Source organism: Pleurodeles waltl, chromosome 4_1 (assembly GCF_031143425.1).
Source record: "Pleurodeles waltl isolate 20211129_DDA chromosome 4_1, aPleWal1.hap1.20221129, whole genome shotgun sequence".
In the NCBI taxonomy this organism is placed as follows: domain Eukaryota; kingdom Metazoa; phylum Chordata; class Amphibia; order Caudata; family Salamandridae; genus Pleurodeles; species Pleurodeles waltl.
The window spans coordinates 55,246,193-55,267,642 of record NC_090442.1 but is presented as its reverse complement, the minus strand read 5'-3'; the positions used below and the strand labels follow the sequence as shown (position 1 = coordinate 55,267,642).

At 52.7% G+C, this 21,450-nt stretch overlaps 6 non-coding genes across 6 annotated transcripts; 2 read left to right on the top strand and 4 right to left on the bottom strand.

Moving 5' to 3' along the window:
- Nucleotides 1-3,640: 3,640 nt before the first annotated feature.
- Nucleotides 3,641-3,712, bottom strand: TRNAW-CCA (transfer RNA tryptophan (anticodon CCA)). Its single transcript has one exon. It is a non-coding gene; the product is annotated as a tRNA-Trp (tRNA).
- A 4,737-nt stretch (nucleotides 3,713-8,449) lies between these two features.
- Nucleotides 8,450-8,523, bottom strand: TRNAN-GUU (transfer RNA asparagine (anticodon GUU)). The gene has a single exon. It is a non-coding gene; the product is annotated as a tRNA-Asn (tRNA).
- A 3,949-nt stretch (nucleotides 8,524-12,472) lies between these two features.
- TRNAG-GCC (transfer RNA glycine (anticodon GCC)) lies at nucleotides 12,473-12,543 on the top strand. The gene has a single exon. It is a non-coding gene; the product is annotated as a tRNA-Gly (tRNA).
- Nucleotides 12,544-14,845: 2,302 nt separating this feature from the next.
- TRNAW-CCA (transfer RNA tryptophan (anticodon CCA)) lies at nucleotides 14,846-14,917 on the bottom strand. Its single transcript has one exon. It is a non-coding gene; the product is annotated as a tRNA-Trp (tRNA).
- Nucleotides 14,918-17,414: 2,497 nt separating this feature from the next.
- On the bottom strand, nucleotides 17,415-17,488 carry TRNAN-GUU (transfer RNA asparagine (anticodon GUU)). Its single transcript has one exon. It is a non-coding gene; the product is annotated as a tRNA-Asn (tRNA).
- A 1,706-nt stretch (nucleotides 17,489-19,194) lies between these two features.
- Nucleotides 19,195-19,265, top strand: TRNAG-GCC (transfer RNA glycine (anticodon GCC)). The gene has a single exon. It is a non-coding gene; the product is annotated as a tRNA-Gly (tRNA).
- Nucleotides 19,266-21,450: the final 2,185 nt, after the last annotated feature.

The window sequence follows — 21,450 nt, the reverse complement described above, 5'->3', positions numbered from 1 at the left end:
CTTTCTAAAAGGAAATCCCAGGGCAGTACCCGCAATGAGTGGCATCCCCACACCCGAGGTTGCATTGTGGTAGCTGTTCCCTGAGCCCCTAGCCCCTGTCCCCATGTCGCCCTTTCTCCTCGTGTAACTCACCTCAGGATCTGCGTGATCATCCCCATGATCTGGGCCTTTGTACGAAATGTCATGTAAGATGACTTTATTCAGCACGGCGTTTGTCATTTGCTTGGTTGTCCTGTCACTGTTGGATGTTTTCTTGCGCAGACTACTGTCTAATGGTGGGAAGGCCACGAGACACGTGACTTTTCTCTTTCCTTGTTAGCATAGTTTCCTGCCACTGTCTTGTTGTGCTGCCTGCCTGTGAGACACGTGTCTTGCCCATCTCAGCTCCACTGTGGCATGTTAGATATGTCTTTGAGCAGAGTCCCGGTCCCAGAGCTGCTGCCTTCTCTGCACTCTGGCTTGTAAGACTGCAGGCAAAGGCCCTCCCTGGCCCCTCTGCCAGATAGATACATTTACCTGCAGGGCTCAGCTTTGGTGAAAGATATTGGCGAGAGAGAGGAAAGGGGACGGCCCGTGGTGCACCCCCTATTTTGCATAGAACCACAGCCTCCTGGGAGGGCAGAGACATGAGGGTTCTCAGGGAAAGCCCTCCCAGGAGTGTTAAAGGGCAGGACGTGAAACACAGCAATCCCGGAATGGCCTGGTCTAAGATGCCTGTGCAATAGGCCTGGCCCTAGGCTTCCGGGGCTCTTCCTCGGCAGAGGCCCCAGTGGTATGAGCCCGACCAGGGCTGTGCCCGACCAGGGCTGTAGGGCGCGTTGGGAGCTCGTTAGGGACGCGAAAGAGGGCGCAGGGCGCAGAACTCTGCCCGTTTCTCCCCAGGATTTTGGGGAGGACAGGGAATCTGGCCAGGTCAGTGACTAGGCTTTCCCAGAAGGAAAGTCCAGTGACAGTGGCATGTTGTGAAACACAAGATTGCTGGTGGTCTGGAGGGTGCTTTCTGTCAGCCACTTCTCCCGGGAGCAGCCAGAGAGCAGGCTGATGTTGTGCTCTGTCAAGCACAACACTGGCCCCAAACCACTGTCCTTAGCAAAAGCAGAAACATTCATAGTTTCAGTCTCCTGCATCTGATTCCTGCCATCAGCATGTGAACGTTTGGCAGTCCAAGGCTTGCCATGCAAACTTTGTTCATAGGTGTCCCATGCGAATGCATGGGCCTCATCACTACTGTCTACGGCAGGGCTCTCTGGTCAGCCTATGTAAGTGAAGCATTGGTGGTTCAGTGGTAGAATTCTCGCCTGCCACGCGGGAGGCCCGGGTTCGATTCTAGGCCAATGCAAAGCGCCCTTCTTTTGGCTTTGCTTTAGAAGTCAGAGATATAGACTTGGTGGGGAAAAAATTTCAAAGAGTGACCCCGACGTGATTTGAACACGCAACCTTCTGATCTGGAGTCAGACGCGCTACCGTTGCACCACGAGGTCCCTGTGCATGCAGTTCTCAGCCCCGGATCAAGAAATGCTTCTGTGCCTTTTATTGGCCCTCAGTACGCCTGTGGTTAAAGTAGAAGGCTTGGTGGCCCGTTTCCAGTCCTATTGGTGGAAATGACTAGAGGTGAAGAGATGAGAGAAGATAGAAATGTTGAGATAGAGCATGTCACGCAGGCAAAGCGAGAGCTCTAAGAGCAAAGCCAGACAGCTGTGTTTTAATTCAGGACTTGATGTAGGCAAAAGCATACGTCCCTGGGTGGGCTTGAACCACCAACCTTTCGGTTAACAGCCGAACGCGCTAACCGATTGCACCACAGTGAGCGTGTTGGGACTCAATATATGTTTTTACCTTTGTGCTGCTGCCTGCAGCTCTAAGGTCCTGGCATAAAACAGGTAGGCTTAGACTCCATTGTGACATGTCTTACTTCTCTTAGAAGAAGGTTCTGAGTTGCCAGGCAGCTTATCTTCTGCCGGGCACACTTTCCTTTGCAGGCTTTCAGGTTGTGAATCCAGCACTGCTTAGGTGTCCATGTCAGACATGAGCAGCTCATTGAGCCCCACTGTGTGTTTTTTGTGGAGATACAACTCTCAGACTAGAGGGAGCAGGCGGGAAGTGGGTGAGACTCACACAGGGTGGGTGGGGCAGTTAAAGGATGTTATCTAATAGTGTAATCGAGGAGTTGGGTTTTTTGTGCACTACACTTTAACCAGCGATTCTTTCTAAAAGGAAATCCCAGGGCAGTACCCGCAATGAGTGGCATCCCCACACCCGAGGTTGCATTGTGGTAGCTGTTCCCTGAGCCCCTAGCCCCTGTCCCCATGTCGCCCTTTCTCCTCGTGTAACTCACCTCAGGTTCGGTGGCTCTGATACTTGCTGCTTCTGCTGCGCGATCATCCCCATGATCTGGGCCTTTATACGAAATGTCATGTAAGATGACTTTATTCAGCACGGCGTTTGTCATTTGCTTGGTTGTCCTGTCACTGTTGGATGTTTTCTTGCGCAGACTACTGTCTAATGGTGGGAAGGCCACGAGACACGTGACTTTTCTCTTTCCTTGTTAGCATAGTTTCCTGCCACTGTCTTGGTGTGCTGCCAGCCTGTGAGACACGTGTCTTGCCCATCTCAGCTCCACTGTGGCATGTTAGATATGTCTTTGAGCAGAGTCCCGGTCCCAGAGCTGCTGCCTTCTCTGCACTCTGGCTTGTAAGACTGCAGGCAAAGGCCCTCCCTGGCCCCTCAGCCAGATAGATACATTTACCTGCAGGGCTCAGTTTTGGTGAAAGATATTGGCGAGAGAGAGGAAAGGGGACGGCCCGTGGTGCACCCCCTATTTTGCATAGAACCACAGCCTCCTGGGAGGGCAGAGACATGAGGGTTCTCAGGGAAAGCCCTCCCAGGAGTGTTGAAGGGCAGGACGTGAAACACAGCAATCCCGGAATGGCCTGGTCTAAGATGCCTGTGCAATAGGCCTGGCCCTAGGCTTCCGGGGCTCTTCCTCGGCAGAGGCCCCAGTGGTATGAGCCCGACCATGGCTGTGCCCGACCAGGGCTGTAGGGCGCGTTGGGAGCGCATTAGGGACGCGAAAGAGGGCGCAGGGCGCAGAACTCTGCCCGTTTCTCCCCAGGATTTTGGGGAGGACAGGGAATCTGGCCAGGTCAGTGACTAGGCTTTCCCAGAAGGAAAGTCCAGTGACAGTGGCATGTTGTGAAACACAAGATTGCTGGTGGTCTGGAGGGTGCTTTCTGTCAGCCACTTCTCCCGGGAGCAGCCAGAGAGCAGGCTGATGTCGTGCTCTGTCAAGCACAACACTGGCCCCAAACCACTGTCCTTAGCAAAAGCAGAAACATTCATAGTTTCAGTCTCCTGCATCTGATTCCTGCCATCAGCATGTGAACGTTTGGCAGTCCAAGGCTTGCCATGCAAACTTTGTTCATAGGTGTCCCATGCGAATGCATGGGCCTCATCACTACTGTCTACGGCAGGGCTCTCTGCTCAGCCTATGTAAGTGAAGCATTGGTGGTTCAGTGGTAGAATTCTCGCCTGCCACACGGGAGGCCCGGGTTCGATTCCCGGCCAATGCAAAGCGCCCTTCTTTTGGCTTTGCTTTAGAAGTCAGAGATATAGACTTGGTGGGCAAAAAAATGTCAAAGAGTGACCCCGACGTGATTTGAACACGCAACCTTCTGATCTGGAGTCAGACGCGCTACCGTTGCGCCACGAGGTCCCTGTGCATGCAGTTCTCAGCCCCGGATCAAGAAATGCTTCTGTGCCTTTTATTGGCCCTCAGTACGCCTGTGGTTAAAGTAGAAGGCTTGGTGGCCCGTTTCCAGTCCTATTGGTGGAAATGACTAGAGGTGAAGAGATGAGAGAAGATAGAAATGTTGAGATAGAGCATGTCACGCAGGCAAAGCGAGAGCTCTAAGAGCAAAGCCAGACAGCTGTGTTTTAATTCAGGACTTGATGTAGGCAAAAGCATACGTCCCTGGGTGGGTTTGAACCACCAACCTTTCGGTTAACAGCTGAACGTGCTAACCGATTGCCCCACAGAGACCAACCACCGCAGTGAGCGTGTTGGGACTCAATATATGTTTTTACCTTTGTGCTCCTGCCTGCAGCTCTAAGGTCCTGGTATAAGACAGGTAGGCTTAGACTCCATTGTGACATGTCTTACTTCTCTTAGAAGAAGGTTCTGAGTTGCCAGGCAGCTTATCTTCTGCCGGGCACACTTTCCTTTGCAGGCTTTCAGGTTGTGAATCCAGCACTGCTTAGGTGTCCATGTCAGACATGAGCAGCTCATTGAGCCCCACTGTGTGTTTTTTGTGGAGATACAACTCTCAGACTAGAGGGAGCAGGCGGGAAGTGGGTGAGACTCACACAGGGTGGGTGGGGCAGTTAGAGGATGTTATCTAATAGTGTAATCGAGGAGTTGGGTTTTTTGTGCACTACACTTTAACCAGCGATTCTTTCTAAAAGGAAATCCCAGGGCAGTACCCGCAATGAGTGGCATCCCCACACCCGAGGTTGCATTGTGGTAGCTGTTCCCTGAGCCCATAGCCCCTGTCCCCATGTCGCCCTTTCTCCTCGTGTAACTCACCCCAGGTTCGGTGGCTCTGATACTTGCTGCTTCTGCTGCGCGATCATCCCCATGATCTGGGCCTTTGTACGAAATGTCATGTAAGATGACTTTATTCAGCACGGCGTTTGTCATTTGCTTGGTTGTCCTGTCACTGTTGGATGTTTTCTTGCGCAGACTACTGTCTAATGGTGGGAAGGCCACGAGACACGTGACTTTTCTCTTTCCTTGTTAGCATAGTTTCCTGCCACTGTCTTGGTGTGCTGCCAGCCTGTGAGACACGTGTCTTGCCCATCTCAGCTCCACTGTGGCATGTTAGATATGTCTTTGAGCAGAGTCCCGGTCCCAGAGCTGCTGCCTTCTCTGCACTCTGGCTTGTAAGACTGCAGGCAAAGGCCCTCCCTGGCCCCTCAGCCAGGTAGATACATTTACCTGCAGGGCTCAGTTTTGGTGAAAGATATTGTCGAGAGAGAGGAAAGGGGACGGCCCGTGGTGCACCCCCTATTTTGCATAGAACCACAGCCTCCTGGGAGGGCAGAGACATGAGGGTTCTCAGGGAAAGCCCTCCCAGGAGTGTTGAAGGGCAGGACGTGAAACACAGCAATCCCGGAATGGCCTGGTCTAAGATGCCTGTGCAATAGGCCTGGCCCTAGGCTTCCGGGGCTCTTCCTCGGCAGAGGCCCCAGTGGTATGAGCCCGACCAGGGCTGTGCCCGACCAGGGCTGTAGGGCGCGTTGGGAGCGCATTAGGGACGCGAAAGAGGGCGCAGGGCGCAGAACTCTGCCCGTTTCTCCCCAGGATTTTGGGGAGGACAGGGAATCTGGCCAGGTCAGTGACTAGGCTTTCCCAGAAGGAAAGTCCAGTGACAGTGGCATGTTGTGAAACACAAGATTGCTGGTGGTCTGGAGGGTGCTTTCTGTCAGCCACTTCTCCCGGGAGCAGCCAGAGAGCAGGCTGATGTCGTGCTCTGTCAAGCACAACACTGGCCCCAAACCACTGTCCTTAGCAAAAGCAGAAACATTCATAGTTTCAGTCTCCTGCATCTGATTCCTGCCATCAGCATGTGAACGTTTGGCAGTCCAAGGCTTGCCATGCAAACTTTGTTCATAGGTGTCCCATGCGAATGCATGGGCCTCATCACTACTGTCTACGGCAGGGCTCTCTGCTCAGCTTATGTAAGTGAAGCATTGGTGGTTCAGTGGTAGAATTCTCGCCTGCCACGCTGGAGGCCCGGGTTCGATTCCCGGCCAATGCAAAGCGCCCTTCTTTTGGCTTTGCTTTAGAAGTCAGAGATATAGACTTGGTGGGGAAAAAAATGTCAAAGAGTGACCCCGACGTGATTTGAACACGCAACCTTCTGATCTGGAGTCAGACGCGCTACCGTTTCGCCACGAGGTCCCTGTGCATGCAGTTCTCAGCCCCGGATCAAGAAATGCTTCTGTGCCTTTTATTGGCCCTCAGTACGCCTGTGGTTAAAGTAGAAGGCTTGGTGGCCCGTTTCCAGTCCTATTGGTGGAAATGACTAGAGGTGAAGAGATGAGAGAAGATAGAAATGTTGAGATAGAGCATGTCACGCAGGCAAAGCGAGAGCTCTAAGAGCAAAGCCAGACAGCTGTGTTTTAATTCAGGACTTGATGTAGGCAAAAGCATACGTCCCTGGGTGGGCTTGAACCACCAAGCTTTCGGTTAACAGCCGAACGCACTAACCGATTGCGCCACAGAGACCAACCACCACAGTAAGCGTGTTGGGACTCAATATATGTTTTTACCTTTGTGCTCCTGCCTGCAGCTCTAAGGTCCTGGCATAAGACAGGTAGGCTTAGACTCCATTGTGACATGTCTTACTTCTCTTAGAAGAAGGTTCTGAGTTGCCAGGCAGCTTATCTTCTGCTGGGCACACTTTCCTTTGCAGGCTTTCAGGTTGTGAATCCAGCACTGCTTAGGTGTCCATGTCAGACATGAGCAGCTCATTGAGCCCCACTGTGTGTTTTTTGTGGAGATACAACTCTCAGACTAGAGGGAGCAGGCGGGAAGTGGGTGAGACTCACACAGGGTGGGTGGGGCAGTTAAAGGATGTTATCTAATAGTGTAATCGAGGAGTTGGGTTTTTTGTGCACTACACTTTAACCAGCGATTCTTTCTAAAAGGAAATCCCAGGGCAGTACCCGCAATGAGTGGCATCCCCACACCCGAGGTTGCATTGTGGTAGCTGTTCCCTGAGCCCCTAGCCCCTGTCCCCATGTCGCCCTTTCTCCTCGTGTAACTCACCTCAGGTTCGGTGGCTCTGATACTTGCTGCTTCTGCGCGATCATCCCCATGATCTGGGCCTTTGTACGAAATGTCATGTAAGATGACTTTATTCAGCACGGCGTTTGTCATTTGCTTGGTTGTCCTGTCACTGTTGGATGTTTTCTTGCGCAGACTACTGTCTAATGGTGGGAAGGCCACGAGACACGTGACTTTTCTCTTTCCTTGTTAGCATAGTTTCCTGCCACTGTCTTGGTGTGCTGCCAGCCTGTGAGACACGTGTCTTGCCCTTCTCAGCTCCACTGTGGCATGTTAGATATGTCTTTGAGCAGAGTCCCGGTCCCAGAGCTGCTGCCTTCTCTGCACTCTGGCTTGTAAGACTGCAGGCAAAGGCCCTCCCTGGCCCCTCAGCCAGATAGATACATTTACCTGCAGGGCTCAGCTTTGGTGAAAGATATTGGCGAGAGAGAGGAAAGGGGACGGCCCGTGGTGCACCCCCTATTTTGCATAGAACCACAGCCTCCTGGGAGGGGAGAGACATGAGGGTTCTCAGGGAAAGCCCTCCCAGGAGTGTTGAAGGGCAGGACGTGAAACACAGCAATCCCGGAATGGCCTGGTCTAAGATGCCTGTGCAATAGGCCTGGCCCTAGGCTTCCGGGGCTCTTCCTCGGCAGAGGCCCCAGTGGTATGAGCCCGACCAGGGCTGTGCCCGACCAGGGCTGTAGGGCGCATTGGGAGCGCGTTAGGGACGCGAAAGAGGGCGCAGGGCGCAGAACTCTGCCCGTTTCTCCCCAGGATTTTGGGGAGGACAGGGAATCTGGCCAGGTCAGTGACTAGGCTTTCCCAGAAGGAAAGTCCAGTGGCATGTTGTGAAACACAAGATTGCTGGTGGTCTGGAGGGTGCTTTCTGTCAGCCACTTCTCCCGGGAGCAGCCAGAGAGCAGGCTGATGTCGTGCTCTGTCAAGCACAACACTGGCCCCAAACCACTGTCCTTAGCAAAAGCAGAAACATTCATAGTTTCAGTCTCCTGCATCTGATTCCTGCCATCAGCATGTGAACGTTTGGCAGTCCAAGGCTTGCCATGCAAACTTTGTTCATAGGTGTCCCATGCGAATGCATGGGCCTCATCACTACTGTCTACGGCAGGGCTCTCTGCTCAGCCTATGTAAGTGAATCATTGGTGGTTCAGTGGTAGAATTCTCGCCTGCCACGCTGAAGTCCCGGGTTCGATTCCTGGCCAATGCAAAGCGCCCTTCTTTTGGCTTTGCTTTAGAAGTCAGAGATATAGACTTGGTGGGCAAAAAAATGTCAAAGAGTGACCCGACGTGATTTGAACATGCAACCTTCTGATCTGGAGTCAGACGCGCTACCGTTGCGCCACGAGGTCCCTGTGCATGCAGTTCTCAGCCCCGGATCAAGAAATGCTTCTGTGCCTTTTATTGGCCCTCAGTACGCCTGTGGTTAAAGTAGAAGGCTTGGTGGCCCGTTTCCAGTCCTATTGGTGGAAATGACTAGAGGTGAAGAGATGAGAGAAGATAGAAATGTTGAAATAGAGCATGTCACGCAGGCAAAGCGAGAGCTCTAAGAGCAAAGCCAGACAGCTGTGTTTTAATTCAGGACTTGATGTAGGCAAAAGCATACGTCCCTGGGTGGGCTTGAACCACCAACCTTTCGGTTAACAGCCGAACGCGCTAACCGATTGCGCCACAGAGACCAACCACCGCAGTGAGCGTGTTGGGACTCAATATATGTTTTTACCTTTGTGCTCCTGCCTGCAGCTCTAAGGTCCTGGCATAAGACAGGTAGGCTTAGACTCCATTGTGACATGTCTTACTTCTCTTAGAAGAAGGTTCTGAGTTGCCAGGCAGCTTATCTTCTGCCGGGCACACTTTCCTTTGCAGGCTTTCAGGTTGTGAATCCAGCACTGCTTAGGTGTCCATGTCAGACATGAGCAGCTCATTGAGCCCCACTGTGTGTTTTTTGTGGAGATACAACTCTCAGACTAGAGGGAGCAGGCGGGAAGTGGGTGAGACTCACACAGGGTGGGTGGGGCAGTTAAAGGATGTTATCTAATAGTGTAATCGAGGAGTTGGGTTTTTTGTGCACTACACTTTAACCAGCGATTCTTTCTAAAAGGAAATCCCAGGGCAGTACCCGCAATGAGTGGCATCCCCACACCCGAGGTTGCATTGTGGTAGCTGTTCCCTGAGCCCATAGCCCCTGTCCCCATGTCGCCCTTTCTCCTCGTGTAACTCACCCCAGGTTCGGTGGCTCTGATACTTGCTGCTTCTGCTGCGCGATCATCCCCATGATCTGGGCCTTTGTACGAAATGTCATGTAAGATGACTTTATTCAGCACGGCGTTTGTCATTTGCTTGGTTGTCCTGTCACTGTTGGATGTTTTCTTGCGCAGACTACTGTCTAATGGTGGGAAGGCCACGAGACACGTGACTTTTCTCTTTCCTTGTTAGCATAGTTTCCTGCCACTGTCTTGGTGTGCTGCCAGCCTGTGAGACACGTGTCTTGCCCATCTCAGCTCCACTGTGGCATGTTAGATATGTCTTTGAGCAGAGTCCCGGTCCCAGAGCTGCTGCCTTCTCTGCACTCTGGCTTGTAAGACTGCAGGCAAAGGCCCTCCCTGGCCCCTCAGCCAGATAGATACATTTACCTGCAGGGCTCAGTTTTGGTGAAAGATATTGGCGAGAGAGAGGAAAGGGGACGGCCCGTGGTGCACCCCCTATTTTGCATAGAACCACAGCCTCCTGGGAGGGCAGAGACATGAGGGTTCTCAGGGAAAGCCCTCCCAGGAGTGTTGAAGGGCAGGACGTGAAACACAGCAATCCCGGAATGGCCTGGTCTAAGATGCCTGTGCAATAGGCCTGGCCCTAGGCTTCCGGGGCTCTTCCTCGGCAGAGGCCCCAGTGGTATGAGCCCGACCAGGGCTGTGCCCGACCAGGGCTGTAGGGCGCGTTGGGAGCGCATTAGGGACGCGAAAGAGGGCGCAGGGCGCAGAACTCTGCCCGTTTCTCCCCAGGATTTTGGGGAGGACAGGGAATCTGGCCAGGTCAGTGACTAGGCTTTCCCAGAAGGAAAGTCCAGTGACAGTGGCATGTTGTGAAACACAAGATTGCTGGTGGTCTGGAGGGTGCTTTCTGTCAGCCACTTCTCCCGGGAGCAGCCAGAGAGCAGGCTGATGTCGTGCTCTGTCAAGCACAACACTGGCCCCAAACCACTGTCCTTAGCAAAAGCAGAAACATTCATAGTTTCAGTCTCCTGCATCTGATTCCTGCCATCAGCATGTGAACGTTTGGCAGTCCAAGGCTTGCCATGCAAACTTTGTTCATAGGTGTCCCATGCGAATGCATGGGCCTCATCACTACTGTCTACGGCAGGGCTCTCTGCTCAGCCTATGTAAGTGAAGCATTGGTGGTTCAGTGGTAGAGTTCTCGCCTGCACGCGGGAGGCCCGGGTTCGATTCTAGGCCAATGCAAAGCGCCCTTCTTTTGGCTTTGCTTTAGAAGTCAGAGATATAGACTTGGTGGGGAAAAAAATGTCAAAGAGTGACCTCAACGTGATTTGAACACGCAACCTTCTGATCTGGAGTCAGACGCGCTACCGTTGCGCCACGAGGTCCCTGTGCATGCAGGTCTCAGCCCCGGATCAAGAAATGCTTCTGTGCCTTTTATTGGCCCTCAGTACGCCTGTGGTTAAAGTAGAAGGCTTGGTGGCCCGTTTCCAGTCCTATTGGTGGAAATGACTAGAGGTGAAGAGATGAGAGAAGATAGAAATGTTGAGATAGAGCATGTCACGCAGGCAAAGCGAGAGCTCTAAGAGCAAAGCCAGACAGCTGTGTTTTAATTCAGGACTTGATGTAGGCAAAAGCATACGTCCCTGGGTGGGCTTAAACCACCAACCTTTCGGTTAACAGCCGAACGCGCTAACCGATTGCGCCACAGAGACCAACCACCGCAGTGAGCGTGTTGGGACTCAATATATGTTTTTACCTTTGTGCTCCTGCCTGCAGCTCTAAGGTCCTGGCATAAGACAGGTAGGCTTAGACTCCATTGTGACATGTCTTACTTCTCTTAGAAGAAGGTTCTGAGTTGCCAGGCAGCTTATCTTCTGCCGGGCACACTTTCCTTTGCAGGCTTTCAGGTTGTGAATCCAGCACTGCTTAGGTGTCCATGTCAGACATGAGCAGCTCATTGAGCCCCACTGTGTGTTTTTTGTGGAGATACAACTCTCAGACTAGAGGGAGCAGGCGGGAAGTGGGTGAGACTCACACAGGGTGGGTGGGGCAGTTAAAGGATGTTATCTAATAGTGTAATCGAGGAGTTGGGTTTTTTGTGCACTACACTTTAACCAGCGATTCTTTCTAAAAGGAAATCCCAGGGCAGTACCCGCAATGAGTGGCATCCCCACACCCGAGGTTGCATTGTGGTAGCTGTTCCCTGAGCCCCTAGCCCCTGTCCCCATGTCGCCCTTTCTCCTCGTGTAACTCACCTCAGGTTCGGTGGCTCTGATACTTGCTGCATCTGCGCGATCATCCCCATGATCTGGGCCTTTGTACGAAATGTCATGTAAGATGACTTTATTCAGCACGGCGTTTGTCATTTGCTTGGTTGTCCTGTCACTGTTGGATGTTTTCTTGCGCAGACTACTGTCTAATGGTGGGAAGGCCACGAGACACGTGACTTTTCTCTTTCCTTGTTAGCATAGTTTCCTGCCACTGTCTTGGTGTGCTGCCAGCCTGTGAGACACGTGTCTTGCCCATCTCAGCTCCACTGTGGCATGTTAGATATGTCTTTGAGCAGAGTCCCGGTCCCAGAGCTGCTGCCTTCTCTGCACTCTGGCTTGTAAGACTGAAGGCAAAGGCCCTCTCTGGCCCCTCAGCCAGATAGATACATTTACCTGCAGGGCTCAGCTTTGGTGAAAGATATTGGCGAGAGAGAGGAAAGGGGACGGCCCGTGGTGCACCCCCTATTTTGCATAGAACCACAGCCTCCTGGGAAGGCAGAGACATGAGGGTTCTCAGGGAAAGTCCTCCCAGGAGTGTTGAAGGGCAGGACGTGAAACACAGCAATCCCGGAATGGCCTGGTCTAAGATGCCTGTGCAATAGGCCTGGCCCTAGGCTTCCGGGGCTCTTCCTCGGCAGAGGCCCCAGTGGTATGAGCCCGACCAGGGCTGTGCCCGACCAGGGCTGTAGGGCGCGTTGGGAGCGCGTTAGGGACGCGAAAGAGGGCGCAGGGCGCAGAACTCTGCCCGTTTCTCCCCAGGATTTTGGGGAGGACAGGGAATCTGGCCAGGTCAGTGACTAGGCTTTCCCAGAAGGAAAGTCCAGTGACAGTGGCATGTTGTGAAACACAAGATTGCTGGTGGTCTGGAGGGTGCTTTCTGTCAGCCACTTCTCCCGGGAGCAGCCAGAGAGCAGGCTGATGTTGTGCTCTGTCAAGCACAACACTGGCCCCAAACCACTGTCCTTAGCAAAAGCAGAAACATTCATAGTTTCAGTCTCCTGCATCTGATTCCTGCCATCAGCATGTGAACGTTTGGCAGTCCAAGGCTTGCCATGCAAACTTTGTTCATAGGTGTCCCATGCGAATGCATGGGCCTCATCACTACTGTCTACGGCAGGGCTCTCTGCTCAGCCTATGTAAGTGAAGCATTGGTGGTTCAGTGGTAGAATTCTCGCCTGCCACGCGGGAGGCCCGGGTTCGATTCCCGGCCAATGCAAAGCGCCCTTCTTTTGGCTTTGCTTTAGAAGTCAGAGATATAGACTTGGTGGGGAAAAAAATGTCAAAGAGTGACCCCGACGTGATTTGAACACGCCACCTTCTGATATGGAGTCAGACGCGCTACCGTTGCGCCACGAGGTCCCTGTGCATGCAGTTTTCAGCCCCGGATCAAGAAATGCTTCTGTGCCTTTTATTGGCCCTCAGTACGCCTGTGGTTAAAGTAGAAGGCTTGGTGGCCCGTTTCCAGTCCTATTGGTGGAAATGACTAGAGGTGAAGAGATGAGAGAAGATAGAAATGTTGAGATAGAGCATGTCACGCAGGCAAAGCGAGAGCTCTAAGAGCAAAGCCAGACAGCTGTGTTTTAATTCAGGACTTGATGTAGGCAAAAGCATACGTCCCTGGGTGGGCTTGAACCACCAACCTTTCGGTTAACAGCCGAACGCGCTAACCGATTGCACCACAGTGAGCGTGTTGGGACTCAATATATGTTTTTACCTTTGTGCTCCTGCCTGCAGCTCTAAGGTCCTGGCATAAAACAGGTAGGCTTAGACTCCATTGTGACATGTCTTACTTCTCTTAGAAGAAGGTTCTGAGTTGCCAGGCAGCTTATCTTCTGCCGGGCACACTTTCCTTTGCAGGCTTTCAGGTTGTGAATCCAGCACTGCTTAGGTGTCCATGTCAGACATGAGCAGCTCATTGAGCCCCACTGTGTGTTTTTTGTGGAGATACAACTCTCAGACTAGAGGGAGCAGGCGGGAAGTGGGTGAGACTCACACAGGGTGGGTGGGGCAGTTAAAGGATGTTATCTAATAGTGTAATCGAGGAGTTGGGTTTTTTGTGCACTACACTTTAACCAGCGATTCTTTCTAAAAGGAAATCCCAGGGCAGTACCCGCAATGAGTGGCATCCCCACACCCGAGGTTGCATTGTGGTAGCTGTTCCCTGAGCCCCTAGCCCCTGTCCCCATGTCGCCCTTTCTCCTCGTGTAACTCACCTCAGGTTCGGTGGCTCTGATACTTGCTGCTTCTGCTGCGCGATCATCCCCATGATCTGGGCCTTTATACGAAATGTCATGTAAGATGACTTTATTCAGCACGGCGTTTGTCATTTGCTTGGTTGTCCTGTCACTGTTGGATGTTTTCTTGCGCAGACTACTGTCTAATGGTGGGAAGGCCACGAGACACGTGACTTTTCTCTTTCCTTGTTAGCATAGTTTCCTGCCACTGTCTTGGTGTGCTGCCAGCCTGTGAGACACGTGTCTTGCCCATCTCAGCTCCACTGTGGCATGTTAGATATGTCTTTGAGCAGAGTCCCGGTCCCAGAGCTGCTGCCTTCTCTGCACTCTGGCTTGTAAGACTGCAGGCAAAGGCCCTCCCTGGCCCCTCAGCCAGATAGATACATTTACCTGCAGGGCTCAGTTTTGGTGAAAGATATTGGCGAGAGAGAGGAAAGGGGACGGCCCGTGGTGCACCCCCTATTTTGCATAGAACCACAGCCTCCTGGGAGGGCAGAGACATGAGGGTTCTCAGGGAAAGCCCTCCCAGGAGTGTTGAAGGGCAGGACGTGAAACACAGCAATCCCGGAATGGCCTGGTCTAAGATGCCTGTGCAATAGGCCTGGCCCTAGGCTTCCGGGGCTCTTCCTCGGCAGAGGCCCCAGTGGTATGAGCCCGACCATGGCTGTGCCCGACCAGGGCTGTAGGGCGCGTTGGGAGCGCATTAGGGACGCGAAAGAGGGCGCAGGGCGCAGAACTCTGCCCGTTTCTCCCCAGGATTTTGGGGAGGACAGGGAATCTGGCCAGGTCAGTGACTAGGCTTTCCCAGAAGGAAAGTCCAGTGACAGTGGCATGTTGTGAAACACAAGATTGCTGGTGGTCTGGAGGGTGCTTTCTGTCAGCCACTTCTCCCGGGAGCAGCCAGAGAGCAGGCTGATGTCGTGCTCTGTCAAGCACAACACTGGCCCCAAACCACTGTCCTTAGCAAAAGCAGAAACATTCATAGTTTCAGTCTCCTGCATCTGATTCCTGCCATCAGCATGTGAACGTTTGGCAGTCCAAGGCTTGCCATGCAAACTTTGTTCATAGGTGTCCCATGCGAATGCATGGGCCTCATCACTACTGTCTACGGCAGGGCTCTCTGCTCAGCCTATGTAAGTGAAGCATTGGTGGTTCAGTGGTAGAATTCTCGCCTGCCACACGGGAGGCCCGGGTTCGATTCCCGGCCAATGCAAAGCGCCCTTCTTTTGGCTTTGCTTTAGAAGTCAGAGATATAGACTTGGTGGGCAAAAAAATGTCAAAGAGTGACCCCGACGTGATTTGAACACGCAACCTTCTGATCTGGAGTCAGACGCGCTACCGTTGCGCCACGAGGTCCCTGTGCATGCAGTTCTCAGCCCCGGATCAAGAAATGCTTCTGTGCCTTTTATTGGCCCTCAGTACGCCTGTGGTTAAAGTAGAAGGCTTGGTGGCCCGTTTCCAGTCCTATTGGTGGAAATGACTAGAGGTGAAGAGATGAGAGAAGATAGAAATGTTGAGATAGAGCATGTCACGCAGGCAAAGCGAGAGCTCTAAGAGCAAAGCCAGACAGCTGTGTTTTAATTCAGGACTTGATGTAGGCAAAAGCATACGTCCCTGGGTGGACTTGAACCACCAAGCTTTCGGTTAACAGCCGAACGCACTAACCGATTGCGCCACAGAGACCAACCACCGCAGTAAGCGTGTTGGGACTCAATATATGTTTTTACCTTTGTGCTCCTGCCTGCAGCTCTAAGGTCCTGGCATAAGACAGGTAGGCTTAGACTCCATTGTGACATGTCTTACTTCTCTTAGAAGAAGGTTCTGAGTTGCCAGGCAGCTTATCTTCTGCTGGGCACACTTTCCTTTGCAGGCTTTCAGGTTGTGAATCCAGCACTGCTTAGGTGTCCATGTCAGACATGAGCAGCTCATTGAGCCCCACTGTGTGTTTTTTGTGGAGATACAACTCTCAGACTAGAGGGAGCAGGCGGGAAGTGGGTGAGACTCACACAGGGTGGGTGGGGCAGTTAAAGGATGTTATCTAATAGTGTAATCGAGGAGTTGGGTTTTTTGTGCACTACACTTTAACCAGCGATTCTTTCTAAAAGGAAATCCCAGGGCAGTACCCGCAATGAGTGGCATCCCCACACCCGAGGTTGCATTGTGGTAGCTGTTCCCTGAGCCCCTAGCCCCTGTCCCCATGTCGCCCTTTCTCCTCGTGTAACTCACCTCAGGTTCGGTGGTTCTGATACTTGCTGCTTCTGCGCGATCATCCCCATGATCTGGGCCTTTGTACGAAATGTCATGTAAGATGACTTTATTCAGCACGGCGTTTGTCATTTGCTTGGTTGTCCTGTCACTGTTGGATGTTTTCTTGCGCAGACTACTGTCTAATGGTGGGAAGGCCACGAGACACGTGACTTTTCTCTTTCCTTGTTAGCATAGTTTCCTGCCACTGTCTTGGTGTGCTGCCAGCCTGTGAGACACGTGTCTTGCCCATCTCAGCTCCACTGTGGCATGTTAGATATGTCTTTGAGCAGAGTCCCGGTCCCAGAGCTGCTGCCTTCTCTGCACTCTGGCTTGTAAGACTGCAGGCAAAGGCCCTCCCTGGCCCCTCAGCCAGATAGATACATTTACCTGCAGGGCTCAGCTTTGGTGAAAGATATTGGCGAGAGAGAGGAAAGGGGACGGCCCGTGGTGCACCCCCTATTTTGCATAGAACCACAGCCTCCTGGGAGGGGAGAGACATGAGGGTTCTCAGGGAAAGCCCTCCCAGGAGTGTTGAAGGGCAGGACGTGAAACACAGCAATCCCGGAATGGCCTGGTCTAAGATGCCTGTGCAATAGGCCTGGCCCTAGGCTTCCGGGGCTCTTCCTCGGCAGAGGCCCCAGTGGTATGAGCCCGACCAGGGCTGTGCCCGACCAGGGCTGTAGGGCGCATTGGGAGCGCGTTAGGGACGCGAAAGAGGGCGCAGGGCGCAGAACTCTGCCCGTTTCTCCCCAGGATTTTGGGGAGGACAGGGAATCTGGCCAGGTCAGTGACTAGGCTTTCCCAGAAGGAAAGTCCAGTGACAGTGGCATGTTGTGAAACACAAGATTGCTGGTGGTCTGGAGGGTGCTTTCTGTCAGCCACTTCTCCCGGGAGCAGCCAGAGAGCAGGCTGATGTCGTGCTCTGTCAAGCACAACACTGGCCCCAAACCACTGTCCTTAGCAAAAGCAGAAACATTCATAGTTTCAGTCTCCTGCATCTGATTCCTGCCATCAGCATGTGAACGTTTGGCAGTCCAAGGCTTGCCATGCAAACTTTGTTCATAGGTGTCCCATGCGAATGCATGGGCCTCATCACTACTGTCTACGGCAGGGCTCTCTGCTCAGCCTATGTAAGTGAATCATTGGTGGTTCAGTGGTAGAATTCTCGCCTGCCACGCTGAAGTCCCGGGTTCGATTCCTGGCCAATGCAAAGCGCCCTTCTTTTGGCTTTGCTTTAGAAGTCAGAGATATAGACTTGGTGGGCAAAAAAATGTCAAAGAGTGACCCCGACGTGATTTGAACATGCAACCTTCTGATCTGGAGTCAGACGCGCTACCGTTGCGCCACGAGGTCCCTGTGCATGCAGTTCTCAGCCCCGGATCAAGAAATGCTTCTGTGCCTTTTATTGGCCCTCAGTACGCCTGTGGTTAAAGTAGAAGGCTTGGTGGCCCGTTTCCAGTCCTATTGGTGGAAATGACTAGAGGTGAAGAGATGAGAGAAGATAGAAATGTTGAAATAGAGCATGTCACGCAGGCAAAGCGAGAGCTCTAAGAGCAAAGCCAGACAGCTGTGTTTTAATTCAGGACTTGATGTAGGCAAAAGCATACGTCCCTGGGTGGGCTTGAACCACCAACCTTTCGGTTAACAGCCGAACGCGCTAACCGATTGCGCCACAGAGACCAACCACCGCAGTGAGCGTGTTGGGACTCAATATATGTTTTTACCTTTGTGCTCCTGCCTGCAGCTCTAAGGTCCTGGCATAAGACAGGTAGGCTTAGACTCCATTGTGACATGTCTTACTTCTCTTAGAAGAAGGTTCTGAGTTGCCAGGCAGCTTATCTTCTGCCGGGCACACTTTCCTTTGCAGGCTTTCAGGTTGTGAATCCAGCACTGCTTAGGTGTCCATGTCAGACATGAGCAGCTCATTGAGCCCCACTGTGTGTTTTTTGTGGAGATACAACTCTCAGACTAGAGGGAGCAGGCGGGAAGTGGGTGAGACTCACACAGGGTGGGTGGGGCAGTTAAAGGATGTTATCTAATAGTGTAATCGAGGAGTTGGGTTTTTTGTGCACTACACTTTAACCAGCGATTCTTTCTAAAAGGAAATCCCAGGGCAGTACCCGCAATGAGTGGCATCCCCACACCCGAGGTTGCATTGTGGTAGCTGTTCCCTGAGCCCATAGCCCCTGTCCCCATGTCGCCCTTTCTCCTCGTGTAACTCACCCCAGGTTCGGTGGCTCTGATACTTGCTGCTTCTGCTGCGCGATCATCCCCATGATCTGGGCCTTTGTACGAAATGTCATGTAAGATGACTTTATTCAGCACGGCGTTTGTCATTTGCTTGGTTGTCCTGTCACTGTTGGATGTTTTCTTGCGCAGACTACTGTCTAATGGTGGGAAGGCCACGAGACACGTGACTTTTCTCTTTCCTTGTTAGCATAGTTTCCTGCCACTGTCTTGGTGTGCTGCCAGCCTGTGAGACACGTGTCTTGCCCATCTCAGCTCCACTGTGGCATGTTAGATATGTCTTTGAGCAGAGTCCCGGTCCCAGAGCTGCTGCCTTCTCTGCACTCTGGCTTGTAAGACTGCAGGCAAAGGCCCTCCCTGGCCCCTCAGCCAGATAGATACATTTACCTGCAGGGCTCAGTTTTGGTGAAAGATATTGGCGAGAGAGAGGAAAGGGGACGGCCCGTGGTGCACCCCCTATTTTGCATAGAACCACAGCCTCCTGGGAGGGCAGAGACATGAGGGTTCTCAGGGAAAGCCCTCCCAGGAGTGTTGAAGGGCAGGACGTGAAACACAGCAATCCCGGAATGGCCTGGTCTAAGATGCCTGTGCAATAGGCCTGGCCCTAGGCTTCCGGGGCTCTTCCTCGTCAGAGGCCCCAGTGGTATGAGCCCGACCAGGGCTGTGCCCGACCAGGGCTGTAGGGCGCGTTGGGAGCGCATTAGGGACGCGAAAGAGGGCGCAGGGCGCAGAACTCTGCCCGTTTCTCCCCAGGATTTTGGGGAGGACAGGGAATCTGGCCAGGTCAGTGACTAGGCTTTCCCAGAAGGAAAGTCCAGTGACAGTGGCATGTTGTGAAACACAAGATTGCTGGTGGTCTGGAGGGTGCTTTCTGTCAGCCACTTCTCCCGGGAGCAGCCAGAGAGCAGGCTGATGTCGTGCTCTGTCAAGCACAACACTGGCCCCAAACCACTGTCCTTAGCAAAAGCAGAAACATTCATAGTTTCAGTCTCCTGCATCTGATTCCTGCCATCAGCATGTGAACGTTTGGCAGTCCAAGGCTTGCCATGCAAACTTTGTTCATAGGTGTCCCATGCGAATGCATGGGCCTCATCACTACTGTCTACGGCAGGGCTCTCTGCTCAGCTTATGTAAGTGAAGCATTGGTGGTTCAGTGGTAGAATTCTCGCCTGCCACGCGGGAGGCCCGGGTTCGATTCCCGGCCAATGCAAAGCGCCCTTCTTTTGGCTTTGCTTTAGAAGTCAGAGATATATACTTGGTGGGGAAAAAAATGTCAAAGAGTGACCCCGTCGTGATTTGAACACGCAACCTTCTGATCTGGAGTCAGACGCGCTACCGTTTCGCCACGAGGTCCCTGTGCATGCAGTTCTCAGCCCCGGATCAAGAAATGCTTCTGTGCCTTTTATTGGCCCTCAGTACGCCTGTGGTTAAAGTAGAAGGCTTGGTGGCCCGTTTCCAGTCCTATTGGTGGAAATGACTAGAGGTGAAGAGATGAGAGAAGATAGAAATGTTGAGATAGAGCATGTCACGCAGGCAAAGCGAGAGCTCTAAGAGCAAAGCCAGACAGCTGTGTTTTAATTCAGGACTTGATGTAGGCAAAAGCATACGTCCCTGGGTGGGCTTGAACCACCAACCTTTCGGTTAACAGCCGAACACGCTAACTGATTGCTCCACAGAGACCAACCACTGCAGTAAGCGTGTTGGGACTCAATATATGTTTTTACCTTTGTGCTCCTGCCTGCAGCTCTAAGGTCCTGGCATAAGACAGGTAGGCTTAGACTCCATTGTGACATGTCTTACTTCTCTTAGAAGAAGGTTCTGAGTTGCCAGGCAGCTTATCTTCTGCTGGGCACACTTTCCTTTGCAGGCTTTCAGGTTGTGAATCCAGCACTGCTTAGGTGTCCATGTCAGACATGAGCAGCTCATTGAGCCCCACTGTGTGTTTTTTGTGGAGATACAACTCTCAGACTAGAGGGAGCAGGCGGGAAGTGGGTGAGACTCACACAGGGTGGGTGGGGCAGTTAAAGGATGTTATCTAATAGTGTAATCGAGGAGTTGGGTTTTTTGTGCACTACACTTTAACCAGCGATTCTTTCTAAAAGGAAATCCCAGGGCAGTACCCGCAATGAGTGACATCCCCACACCCGAGGTTGCATTGTGGTAGCTGTTCCCTGAGCCCCTAGCCCCTGTCCCCATGTCGCCCTTTCTCCTCGTGTAACTCACCTCAGGTTCGGTGGCTCTGATACTTGCTGCTTCTGCGCGATCATCCCCATGATCTGGGCCTTTGTACGAAATGTCATGTAAGATGACTTTATTCAGCACGGCGTTTGTCATTTGCTTGGTTGTCCTGTCACTGTTGGATGTTTTCTTGCGCAGACTACTGTCTAATGGTGGGAAGGCCACGAGACACGTGACTTTTCTCTTTCCTTGTTAGCATAGTTTCCTGCCACTGTCTTGGTGTGCTGCCAGCCTGTGAGACACGTGTCTTGCCCATCTCAGCTCCACTGTGGCATGTTAGATATGTCTTTGAGCAGAGTCCCGGTCCCAGAGCTGCTGCCTTCTCTGCACTCTGGCTTGTAAGACTGCAGGCAAAGGCCCTCCCTGGCCCCTCAGCCAGATAGATACATTTACCTGCAGGGCTCAGCTTTGGTGAAAGATATTGGCGAGAGAGAGGAAAGGGGACGGCCCGTGGTGCACCCCCTATTTTGCATAGAACCACAGCCTCCTGGGAGGGCAGAGACATGAGGGTTCTCAGGGAAAGCCCTCCCAGGAGTGTTGAAGGGCAGGACGTGAAACACAGCAATCCCGGAATGGCCTGGTCTAAGATGCCTGTGCAATAGGCCTGGCCCTAGGCTTCCGGGGCTCTTCCTCGGCAGAGGCCCCAGTGGTATGAGCCCGACCAGGGCTGTGCCCGACCAGGGCTGTAGGGCGCGTTGGGAGCGCATTAGGGACGCGAAAGAGGGCGCAGGGCGCAGAACTCTGCCCGTTTCTCCCCAGGATTTTGGGGAGGACAGGGAATCTGGCCAGGTCAGTGACTAGGCTTTCCCAGAAGGAAAGTCCAGTGACAGTGGCATGTTGTGAAACACAAGATTGCTGGTGGTCTGGAGGGTGCTTTCTGTCAGCCACTTCTCCCGGGAGCAGCCAGAGAGCAGGCTGATGTCGTGCTCTGTCAAGCACAACACTGGCCCCAAACCACTGTCCTTAGCAAAAGCAGAAACATTCATAGTTTCAGTCTCCTGCATCTGATTCCTGCCATCAGCATGTGAACGTTTGGCAGTCCAAGGCTTGCCATGCAAACTTTGTTCATAGGTGTCCCATGCGAATGCATGGGCCTCATCACTACTGTCTACGGCAGGGCTCTCTGCTCAGCCTATGTAAGTGAAGCATTGGTGGTT